The sequence below is a fragment of the Alligator mississippiensis genome, chromosome 5 (assembly GCF_030867095.1).
Source record: "Alligator mississippiensis isolate rAllMis1 chromosome 5, rAllMis1, whole genome shotgun sequence".
NCBI lineage: Eukaryota > Metazoa > Chordata > Crocodylia > Alligatoridae > Alligator > Alligator mississippiensis.
The window spans coordinates 167,437,990-167,449,087 of NC_081828.1; positions in this window are offsets into that span (position 1 = coordinate 167,437,990).

Sequence of the window (11,098 nt, forward strand, 5' to 3'; positions counted from 1 at the left end):
CAGGAGCACCAGCATGAACATACTGCATTACAAAAGTCCTCTTAGGTATGGCATGAAGTCAGCTTGTCCCTGTGCCTTATGCTCTGGTGGGTTCTTTTGCTATATGGGTGAACATGTCAAAACATCTACGGTAACCAAAAGTAATCAACTGATGGATTTTTCCCTCAGTTTTAATAGGTAGAAATGGATTTAATAGGTATGCTCAAGTATTCAGTCTGCCAAATTACCCAGTTACATGTCTATTTCACACTCCCTGCCAAGATTTTCAATGTATTATTGCCAAATATGCTGGTGACTTTGTGATTTGACCTTTTATTCCATGAGAAATGGACTGAGACAACCAATTCACTTCACATAGGTCAATAAACACTTATCAGTTGGTAAAAACTTTTCCTGTCTACTGATCTAGACCAAATCCATATGGATTACCCAAAGATGAAAGACCCTGTTTCTCAGCACCAGACACTTACCTCTCCCATTTTCTTTAAACATAGCAAGACTATGATAATATTTTGTCTGTTCTTTTGGTTTTTTACATTTGTAGTTTATTCTGTAAATGGAGGTATATTCTTCCATTGACTATATATTATTATTATTATTATTATTATATTGTTTCCTTGTAAAATAATACGTTATTTTATAGCTTTTAGATCAAAATTGTTCTGTATACTAGTTTGTGGAAGCAACCCAAATAGAAATTAATCAATTTTATTAGATTGTTATTATTACTTCAGAGAACTGAGATATATATTCCTGGCCCAGCCCTGCCAGCACACAGTTTCCTGGTGCAGCTGCTGCTGCCCCTGCTGCAGCTGCCTCCATGGGAACCTGCTTGGCTTCCCAGGCATCCAGCTCACTCTGGGCAACAGGTAGGGAAGCAGCGGGAGTGGGGGCAGGGGCTGGCAAGCTGCAGCTGGGCGAAAGCATGGACAACAGTGCAGAGCCTGTGCCCAGGGAAGCAGTGGGAGTACAGAGCTTGGTTGGGCAGGATGTGGGTGTGAGGAAGGGTGGGGAGGTGTGCGGACCCCCCACACACTCTTTCATATGGCACGCAGCACCTGCTGCCAGCAGCAGAACAGGCAGGGTTGCTTGAAGCACTTGTGCCCGGCGCAGGTGCTGGTGCCCGGTGAGGCACAGTTTCAGCTAGTGCAGCATGTGGGAGCAAGGAGCGGAGCCTGCCTGGCCACCTCTATTATAAAGACTCTGTGTTTCATGCCTGCAGCTCCCACATGTGCACCAGGGAAACCCTGCACTGGAGCCAACTGCCTTCCCTGCCCTCTGCCGCGCAGGTTCCCGGACTTTGCTGGGAGGGAAGGGAGCCCTGTCCTCTGCTTTCCCGCAGAGTCCAGCATGAGGCTTCCCCTGGTGCAAGTGTGGGAGCTGCAGGCATGCTATGCCCCCACAACTTCAACTGACATATACGCACACCCCAACATACCCTATGCCTCCCCACACACACAGCCATACTTCCTCACAAGCCCCCCACACCCACCCAACACACACAGACACACACACGCATGCACACACACAACCCCTGCCATACACACCTCCCATACACACACACATGTCCCACAATATACACACCCCAACCGCTCCCCACCCTGCCACATATAATATACAAGAGTAAGACTTTATTTTTGAGTTATTATGCAATTACCTCTATATATACTATGCAAACACAAATCAAAATATTTTTTGTAATAAAATTAAAATATGTTATAGTACATGTTTGACTTTTAGTGTATGATTTTAGGTCTGGTTTTAAGATGGCAACCCCCCTGCCAAAAGGAGTATGTGGGGGTGGGGCAAGGGGAGAGACTTCCTGTGACAAAGGTCAGGGGTTAGGGGCAAGACTTCCCATCCCAATATGGCAAGCAGAGGGCAGGGCAACTGTCAAGGGGCGGGGCTACAGCCCTTGACAGCTCACCAAAACTCGTTAAGCAGTGCTCCAGCTGAAATAATTGCCTGCCCCTGGTCTAGTTCTATTCTCTTTTGAATCTCCCTTCAGGTAATTGAAGGCTGCTATTAAATCCCCTCCCAGTCTTCTCTTCTCCAGACTAAATAAGCCAATTCCCTCAAACTCTCCTCATAAATAATGTGCCCCAGCCCCTGAACCATTTTTGCTGCCCTTCACTGGACTCTTTCCAATTTGTCCACATCCTTTCTGTAGTGGGGGGCCCAAAACTGAGCTCAGTAATTCAGATGTGGCCTCACCAGCACCGAACAGAGAGGAATAATCACTTCCCTTGACCTACTGGCAACACACCTACCAATGCAGCCTAGTATACCGTTAGCCTTCTTCACAAGGGCACACTGTTGGCTCATATTGAGCTTATTGTCCAGTGTAACTCCCAGGTCCTTTTCTGCAGAGCTGCTGTCCAGCCAGTCAGCCCCCAGTCTGTACTGGTGCATGGGATTGTTCCATCCTAAGTGCAGGACTTTGCGCTTGTCCTTGTTGAACCTCATGAGATTTCTTTTGGCCCAATCCTCCAATTTCTGTAGGTCACTTTAAATCCTAGCCCTACCCTCCAGCATATCTATTACTCCCCAACATTCCTGTCATCTACAAACTTGCCGAGGGTGCACTCTGCCATTTTCCACATCGTTGATGAAGACATTGAACAAAACCAGCCCCAGGACCAACCCCTAGGGCACTCCACTTGATACTGGCTGCCAATTAGACATTGAATCATTGATTACTATGCCCTGAGCCTGATACTCCAGCCAGTTTTCTATCCACCTTACAGTCCTTTTATCCAACCCATACTTCCTTAGCTTGCTTGAGACAATGTTGTAGGAGACCGTATCAAAAGTCTTGCTAAAATCAAGGTATACCACATCTACGGGTCTCCCCACATCCTCAAAGCCAGTCACCTCGTCATAGAAGGCAATCAGGTTCATCAGGCATGGCTTGTCCTAGGTGAATCCATGCTGACTGTTCCTAATCACCTTTTTCTCCTTCAAGTGCTTAGAAATGGATTCCTTGAAGATCTTATCCATGATTTTTCCCAGCACTGAGGTGAGGCTAACTGGTAGCTCCCTGGATACTCTTTTTTCCCTTTCTTAAATACAGGAACTAGGTTTGCCCTTTTCCAATCTGGGACTTCTTCTGATAGCCATGTGTTTTCAAAGATTATGGCCAGTGTTCTGCAATCTCATCAGCCAACTCCCTTAGCACCCCTGGGTGCATCCCATCTGGCCCTATGGAATTGTACAGGTTCAACTTTTCTAAGTAGTCCCTAACCTTTTCTTTCACCACTGAGGGCTGCTCACCTCCTCCCCAAACTATGCTATCCAGTGCAGTAGTTTGGGAGCTGACCTGGCTTGTGAGGACTTAGGTGATCACTACAGTACAGCCTTTTCTGCACCCTCTGTCACAAGGTTGCCTCCCCCATTCAGTAAGGGCCCCATACTTTCCCTGATCTTCCTCTTGCTATGGACATACTTGGAGAAACCCTTCTTGTTGCCCTTCACATCCCTTGCTAGCTGCAACTCCAATTATGCTTTGGCTTTTCTGACTTCATCCCTGCATGCCTGAGCAATGCTCTTATAGTTATAGGAGCAATGGTCTTCCCTAGTTATTTGGGCAAGTTTCCACTTATTATAAACTTCCTTTTTGTGGTTTAGTTTACTAAAGAGTTCCTTGCTAAGCCAAGCTGGTCTTCTGCCATACTTGCTAGTTTTCCTTCACATCGGAATGGTTTGTTCCTGCACTCTCAGTAAGGCTTTTTTAAACTCTGGCTTTCATCTACTGATGCATCTCAAGCAAGACCCAAGAAGTCATCCTCCTACTTTACTCCGCCTTGGTGAGGCCACATCTGGAGCTCTGCATCCAATTCTGGGCTCCACACTTTAGAAAGGATGTGGAGAAGCTTGAGAGAGTCCAGAGGAGAGCTACGCACATGATTAGAAAACAAGAGAGCAGGCCTTATGAGGAGAGGCTGAGAGGCATGGGTCTCTTCAGCCTGGAGAAGCAAAGGCTCGGGGGACTTGGTGGTAGCCTATAAGTATATAAGGGATGTGCATCAGGAACTGGGAGAATATCTGTTCACCAGGGCATCCCAAGGGAAGACAAGGTCTAACGGTCACAGACTGCTGGAAGACCATTTTAGACTGGACATAAGGAAAAACTTCTTTGCCATCTGAGTCTCCAGAGTCTGGAATAGACTCCCTCCAGAAGTGGTGCAATCAGCTACTCTGGATACCTTTAAGAAATGCTTGAGTGCTTATTTTGCTGGGATGATCTCACCTCAGCTGACTTCCTGCTCCTTGGGCAGGGGCCTGGACATTATGATCTCGCAAGGTCCCTTCCAGCCCTAATGTCTATGATGTCTATGAAATCCATGAAAGTACAGTACTCCTGGACTCCTTTCCCCTTCAGATTGACTTCTCAGGGGATCCTGCCCATGAGTTCCCTGAGTGAGTTGAAATCTGCTTTTCTGAAGTCCAGGGTTCTTACTCTGCTGTTCTCCATCCTTCCTTTCCTCAAGATATTGAATTCAATCATCTCATGGTTGCTACTGCCCAAGTTGCCATCCACTACTACATTCTCCACCAATTCATCCCTGTTTGTGAGCAGCAGGTCAAGAAGAGCATGGCCCCTAGTTGGTTGCTCCAGCACTTGAACCATGAAGTTGTCCCCAACACTCTCCAAAAACATCCTACATTGCCTGTGCACTACTGTATTGTCCTCCAAGCGAATGTCAGGGTGACTGAAGTCCCCCATGATAACCAGGGCCTATGATCAGGAAACTTCTGCTAACTGTTTGAGAAAGCCTCATCCACCAATTGCTCCTGGTTTGGGGTCTACTGCAGACCCCCACCATGATATCACCCTTGTTGCCCTCCCCTCTGACCCTAAGCCTGAGACTTTCAACAGGCCTATTTCCAATTTCATACCAGAGCTCTGAGCAATCATATGGCTCTTTTACATAAAGTGCAGCCCTTCCTCCTCTGCTCCCCTGCCTGTCCTTCCTGAACAGTTTATACCCATCCATGACAGTGCTCTTGTCATGCGAGCTATCCCACCAGGTCTCTGTTATTCCAATCACATCATAGTTTCATAACTGTGAAACGACTTTCAGTTGTTTCTGCTTTTTTCCCAGGCTTCATGCATTCATAAAGAGGCACCTAAGGTAACTAGTCAATTGCCCTGATTTCTCAGATAGCATGAGAGCACCTCCTCTTTTGTCCCATTCTGCTTCCTCTTGCTCCAGGTCTCCCGCTTCCCCACTTACATACATGTATGTGTATTTGTAAATAATGTAACTTTCAAAATCTTATTTCATGCTCTGATTAAATTACAATTTTCCAAATAAATTTTCTTTTTTTAAATTATCCCCACTCCCAATAATCATTTTTAGTTTGGATATTTAGTACCACCAACAACGTTGTTAAAGAGAGTTCATATTTGTGTTCAAAAACCCTGAAGTACTGCTGAATTCCAGCAGAAACGTATAATACAGTGTGAATCAGCTGTTCCTTTTTAACTCACCATCTGAAAAGTCATTCATCTTGGGAAAGCTTATCATTGTACAATTACATTACAATTATAGTGTTACTTAGTGTCATTTGTTATATGTGAATTTATTGTCTACTTACACTTATTTGAAATAAGATCCTATTAAAATACTATTCATTATTGAATTATGATCACTGGAATCAAAATATTTTATTGAAAATTCAATTAACCAATAGGTGTCTATTTAATTATTGAGGAAGCAGACTGGCCTGAAGAGACATTTTGCAAATGATGTACTACAATATATTGTCATGTTAGACAATATAATTTTTATTTTAATTGAAGGTCAGTGAAGAATTCTATTGAAATCAGGAGCAATAGAAGTATAATGCCATAATAAAGGTCCCTTCATACTTAGTTACCTATCATGAGCTATTCTTGTTTATAGGTCACATTCTGATGGGTAGGAGTAAAGATTGGATAAGGGTTTAAAGAATGTAGATTTAATAGCTTAAGCATCAAACTAATTTCCTTAGTTCTATAGTGAATCATACTGTATATATTAATTGTAGTTAGTGATTTCAAAGATAGATCATATTTTCTAATATTCAGTTGTAAAGAGAGAGAGAATTCTTTGAGTAGATAAAGGACTTCTTCTGTGTTGGCATAAGAGCTTGAGGCTCCAAGATTAACCTCAGGATTTTCCCTCAGTTCTTTGGATGATGAGTACCAGAAACAATATACATCAACTGCTGAAAACAATCCCTCTGACTAATCTTGTGGTCTGCAAAGACAGCCCTTTTCCTACTATCTTTCCCAGGTAAAACCACTTAACCTGACCTTTTTCCTAAATAACAAATGGAGGGTCAATCCACATAGAAAGTTCTAAGCTTGTCTCTAATTAATAAGGGACATTATTGGCTAAAACCTCTGTTTTGTCTATATAGTATACAGTCACAAATACAGTAATTAATTAATTAATAATAATCAGACGGCGCATCTATATGAGACAATAAATGCGCAGTAGCCTAATAACGCTGTGCAGTAGTCTGTCACAGCACAGACAGTGCTAATACGCTACTGTGTAGTATTTTTAGGCTACTGCACAGTAGCATCACTAAAAAGGCACTCTGGTTACTGCACGTTTATTTAGTACTCAGTTATACAAGTACTAAATTAAATGCGCAGTAATCACTGAACATTAATGAACGTGTAGACACGCCTAATGACAAGCATGAGCTGCTCTTTCTAGCTGTCTGGTATGTAATAGGGATCAGTTTCTGTAATACATTAGACATCATTACTGTATCTGTGTTTTCTGGATGTAACCAGTAAAAGCCAGTTTGTTGGGGTGCCTGATTTCCGGGCTAACCCAGAGAGCTTTCATAGCTATTTCATATGGAAGATGAAGGCCAGCTTAATATTATGAGCACCTTCTTTTCCTGAACATAGTATTGACACCATTTTCCAGATATCACAAGATAGTCAATTGCAGAATAACCAGGTTAATTATTTAGAACAGATAATGAAAAAAAGATTTCAGAGAGGAAGGAACAATTAAAATTGTCTGCCATGTTTGGCATAGGAAACTGTTTCTGAGGTACTAACAAGCAATGACCCAAACTGAACAATAATGCATTTCATAAAACTAGTAGAGGGAGATAAATATGAATACAAAATGTGTATCCAAAGTGCTGCATGGACATAAAAAACACTTGTGGTACTTGAGAAAATTTAAACCCACTGTTCCTATATCTGATTCTAAACATTGTTGCAGTGTGGGTATTCAAACCAAAAAGTGCAAGGTTAGTGTAATTTCCTATGAAATGTAATTTATCTTTCAAAAATATATTCTAGCCCTTGAAAGGCTAGATGATAAATTGGAAGGGAGTATTGTTCTGAGTCACAAGTTAATATTCTTATGGATGATAGACAATTATTTGAGATGGACTGAGTCAAAGATCAAAGAAGGAAAGGGTTACATTTGGAAGTCTTTACACAGTTTATACCAATGATTCCCACGCTGAGGTGCCATCAGAACCTTTTAAGGGTGCTGTTCAACATTAGCAGTCTTAACAAATACCTAACATGTTTTACAAGATAAGCAAAGAGATTTCAAATTGTAGTCCAGTGTCAAAAACACTGTTTTGTCATGGTCTTTTTGGGTTCTTTGCAACAGAAGAATTGCTCTATTCTTTTTCCATTGTCAAAAAATTAGTGAAAGTTAAAAGCTGGCATTTTCTGAGAGGTGCTTTGAGTCAAAAGTTGAGAACCACTGGCTTATGCTAATTTTTTTCAGGTGTAACTCCCACTGCATTCAATGGGAGACTGCTTGCTTAAGAACTGAATAAGCCTTCAGAATTCATCCCAAAGTAATAATTAAAAGCAGCTGGAAAGATGTGGCTGATCTCAGGGGGAAGATTCTGATCTCAGTATCATTGGTGTATACTAGAGAAATTCTATTAAAATTGTTATTTACTCCAGTTATACTTCAACATAACTGATGTCAGAATCTAGCCCGTTTTGCTTGAAAGGATGCAGGACAGAAGATGAGTGCATACAAAAGGGAAAAATAAGCAAAGAAATGAAGAATCATCTCTGTGCACTGGAGAAATATAAAATGTCATAACAATGTTTAACTTTCAACAAAGAAAAGTCATTTTGATGGAGTACGGATATAATTACACCACCGTAAAGAATTTATAACTGCTACTCTCACACGCTCTGGTTCCACACTAATTAAACAGACTGACTAAAAGAGTCTGTCACCTTTACCACTGAATGACATTTTTACCCAACAGCAATTTATATGCATTCCAGCTTAGCCCACTTGGATACATTTTTTATCACTCATTAACCATTTTGTTTTCTGACTGTCTCACCAAACAAATCATATGTCTACTATTAGCCAAACAGATTGTGCCATGCTGTGCTCTCTTTTACACACATGCAACCCATTCAAGTCAGCATGGTTGCATAGATGTAACCAGAAGCTCTCAGGTGATATAATTTAGAGAGTAATACATTTAAGATAGCATTAGGTTAGTATCTAGACAACTTGAAAAAAGAGAGAAAACTGCTGAAAATAAAGATTTTATTATGTGAGAAATTCACAGCTTATTCTAAGAGTGTGACTTTCCTTGATGATACATAGTCATTTTCATCTGTGTTTCTAAGTATGTTTATGCTGAGCATTGAGTGTTTGGACATCTCTAAGTGCTGGTGTGAAGAACAAGACTATTTTATCTTATAGTGTGGAATTAGACATATGGGAGATAGATTATATTTTTCACAAGCTCTCAGTCTAATTTCATGAGATCTAAGAGAATATATGCTTCAGGGAATGCCCACAACCAACCTGTTGTTTTTTTCCCTATTGTCTGCTTTTTAACCTAAAACACTGGAAAAACTATGCACGTGACCATTAGGTAAAAACATGTGAACACCCAACTGCTGGCAACTGCTGAGACTATAGGGCACCAAAGGCATCAAGGATCTTTTCTGCAAAATATGCTTCTTGCTATGAAAACATTTAAAAACAAAAGCAAAAATATATATTTTCATGCTGTGAGGGACTAATATAGATGAACAGGTTTCAAAAATCTCTTGGAAAACAGACATATTTGGAGAACCTAGTCTGTATACTGTATATCACATATATGTTTATTTAGCTGCTCCTTATTTCAGCTCCACCCCTTGGATCTCATAGAATGACATAGCTATTGTCATTAATTTCAGCAGGTTAAAAAGTTGCTTTCTCTATCTTCATTTTTATTCCTGAACTGTATAGCCCTGGCACTTGATTTGTGATAACTGACACCTAAAAGCTGATGTATGACTCAGAGTTAAGAAGCATGGGACCAGATGGAAGGAGCTGACTATAATCTCTCAAACATACAATATACTCTTCTGACATCAAAATGTGAAAATCATCCAAGTGCATACAGTATCATACAGAAAAAAATACTAAAGTAAATAAAGTGGAAAATCACTTGAGTTTTGAATCAGAACGTGTTAACCTTTCAAATCTCTCCACCTTACATTTTGCATCGATTCCCCTACACACCTCAAGATTAGAGAGACTGAGCTTATTTTCCTTTCTTACATGCTAACTTTATATAAAAATTTTATATGGAAGATGTCAAATTACAAATCTGATCAGGAAAGAAGACAAAAGAGCCTGAGCTTTCAGCAAAGGTACAGGAATGACCAAGGTAAATCTTGGATGCTGGAGTAAGGAGAGAGAGAACTGAGCTTCTAACAAGGATAAATAGTAATTACAATTGTTTCCCAATCTCACATTTTAAAATGATAACTGAAAATGAAGGTAATATTTACCATTATCTTTGGGATAGAAAATGTGTAATCTAATATACTACAATGTTCATACTCCAGCTTCAAGTATGCAAACCAGCAGACAAGGTCAATCATATTTAGTTTAGATTGGCAGTGTTCATGGTGTTAGAATTATACCTTATCTCTTCTAAAAAACCCAGAAAGTGACATTGACAGATTAGGAGGGCAATGCCACCATTGCATGGATGACACACGGTTTTGTATCTTGTTTGCAGAAGACTCAGGTGATGCAATATCTTTACTTTTCTTGTTTTTCTAAGTTGGGCGGATGACTGCACTGTCTGAATGTTTAGCCAAGTAAAACAGGTGGTGGTAAAGTGACCTTAGTTAAAATGTTACCATTTGTCACCAGTAACTGCACAATAGTATCTAAGATTTAAAACAGAAACTTAATGCAGGATCTCAGACACCTCCATGGGCGCGTCCACACGAGCGCATATGTGCCTCTTGCCCTGCCTCAAACCCCTTTGAGGTGAGGCAACAGGCACACAGGGGAACAAAAAAATGTTCCCCAAACGGCAAGTTTGCAACGTGGGGAGAACATTAGGCCCCTGGATATCCAGGGGTCTAAAAAAATCGTTGTTTAAAAAAGCGGGGCAGGGCATGGTCCCTGACTGTGCCCTGAGGCAACCGGAAGATGGGTCCTCCATAGAGATGCTCTGGCTGCCAGAGCATCTCTATAGTTGGCCCTCGCCATGGTGCTGAAACACGCAGCCGGCCAGGCCACATGTTTCAGCACCAGGGCTCTGGTGCCGGTGAGTAAGGGGTTGGGGGGGGCTGGAGGAGGGGGGAGGGGACCATGGGGGGCCCCCAATGGTCACGCCCACTCCCCCAGCTCCCCCAACCCCTGCCAGGGCTGGCCCCTCCCCTGACCAGCCCCCCCCAAGGCCCCTGACCCCTGCTGTGGTTGGCCTCTCCCCCCACCAGCCCCCCCGAAGCCCTCGACCCCTGCTGGGGCTGGCCTGTCTCCCCACCAGCCCTCCCTGAGGCCCCTGTCCCCTTCTGGGGCTGGTCCCTCCCCCCACCAGCCCCCCTGAGGCCCCCAATCCCTTCTGGGGCTGACCCCTCCCCGCACCAGCCCCCCTGAGGCCCCAATGCCTACTGGGGCTGGCCCCTCCCCCCACCAGCCCTCCCGAGGCCCCCGACCCCTGCCCTGGCTGGCCCCATCCCTCCAAACCCCCACATCCCTGTCCCCCAACCCCATAGTTCAAAAAAACCACAAAATCCCCCCGCCGGCACTTACCTGCAGTCTGGCTACGTCTGGCTGACTGGGGCCCCACC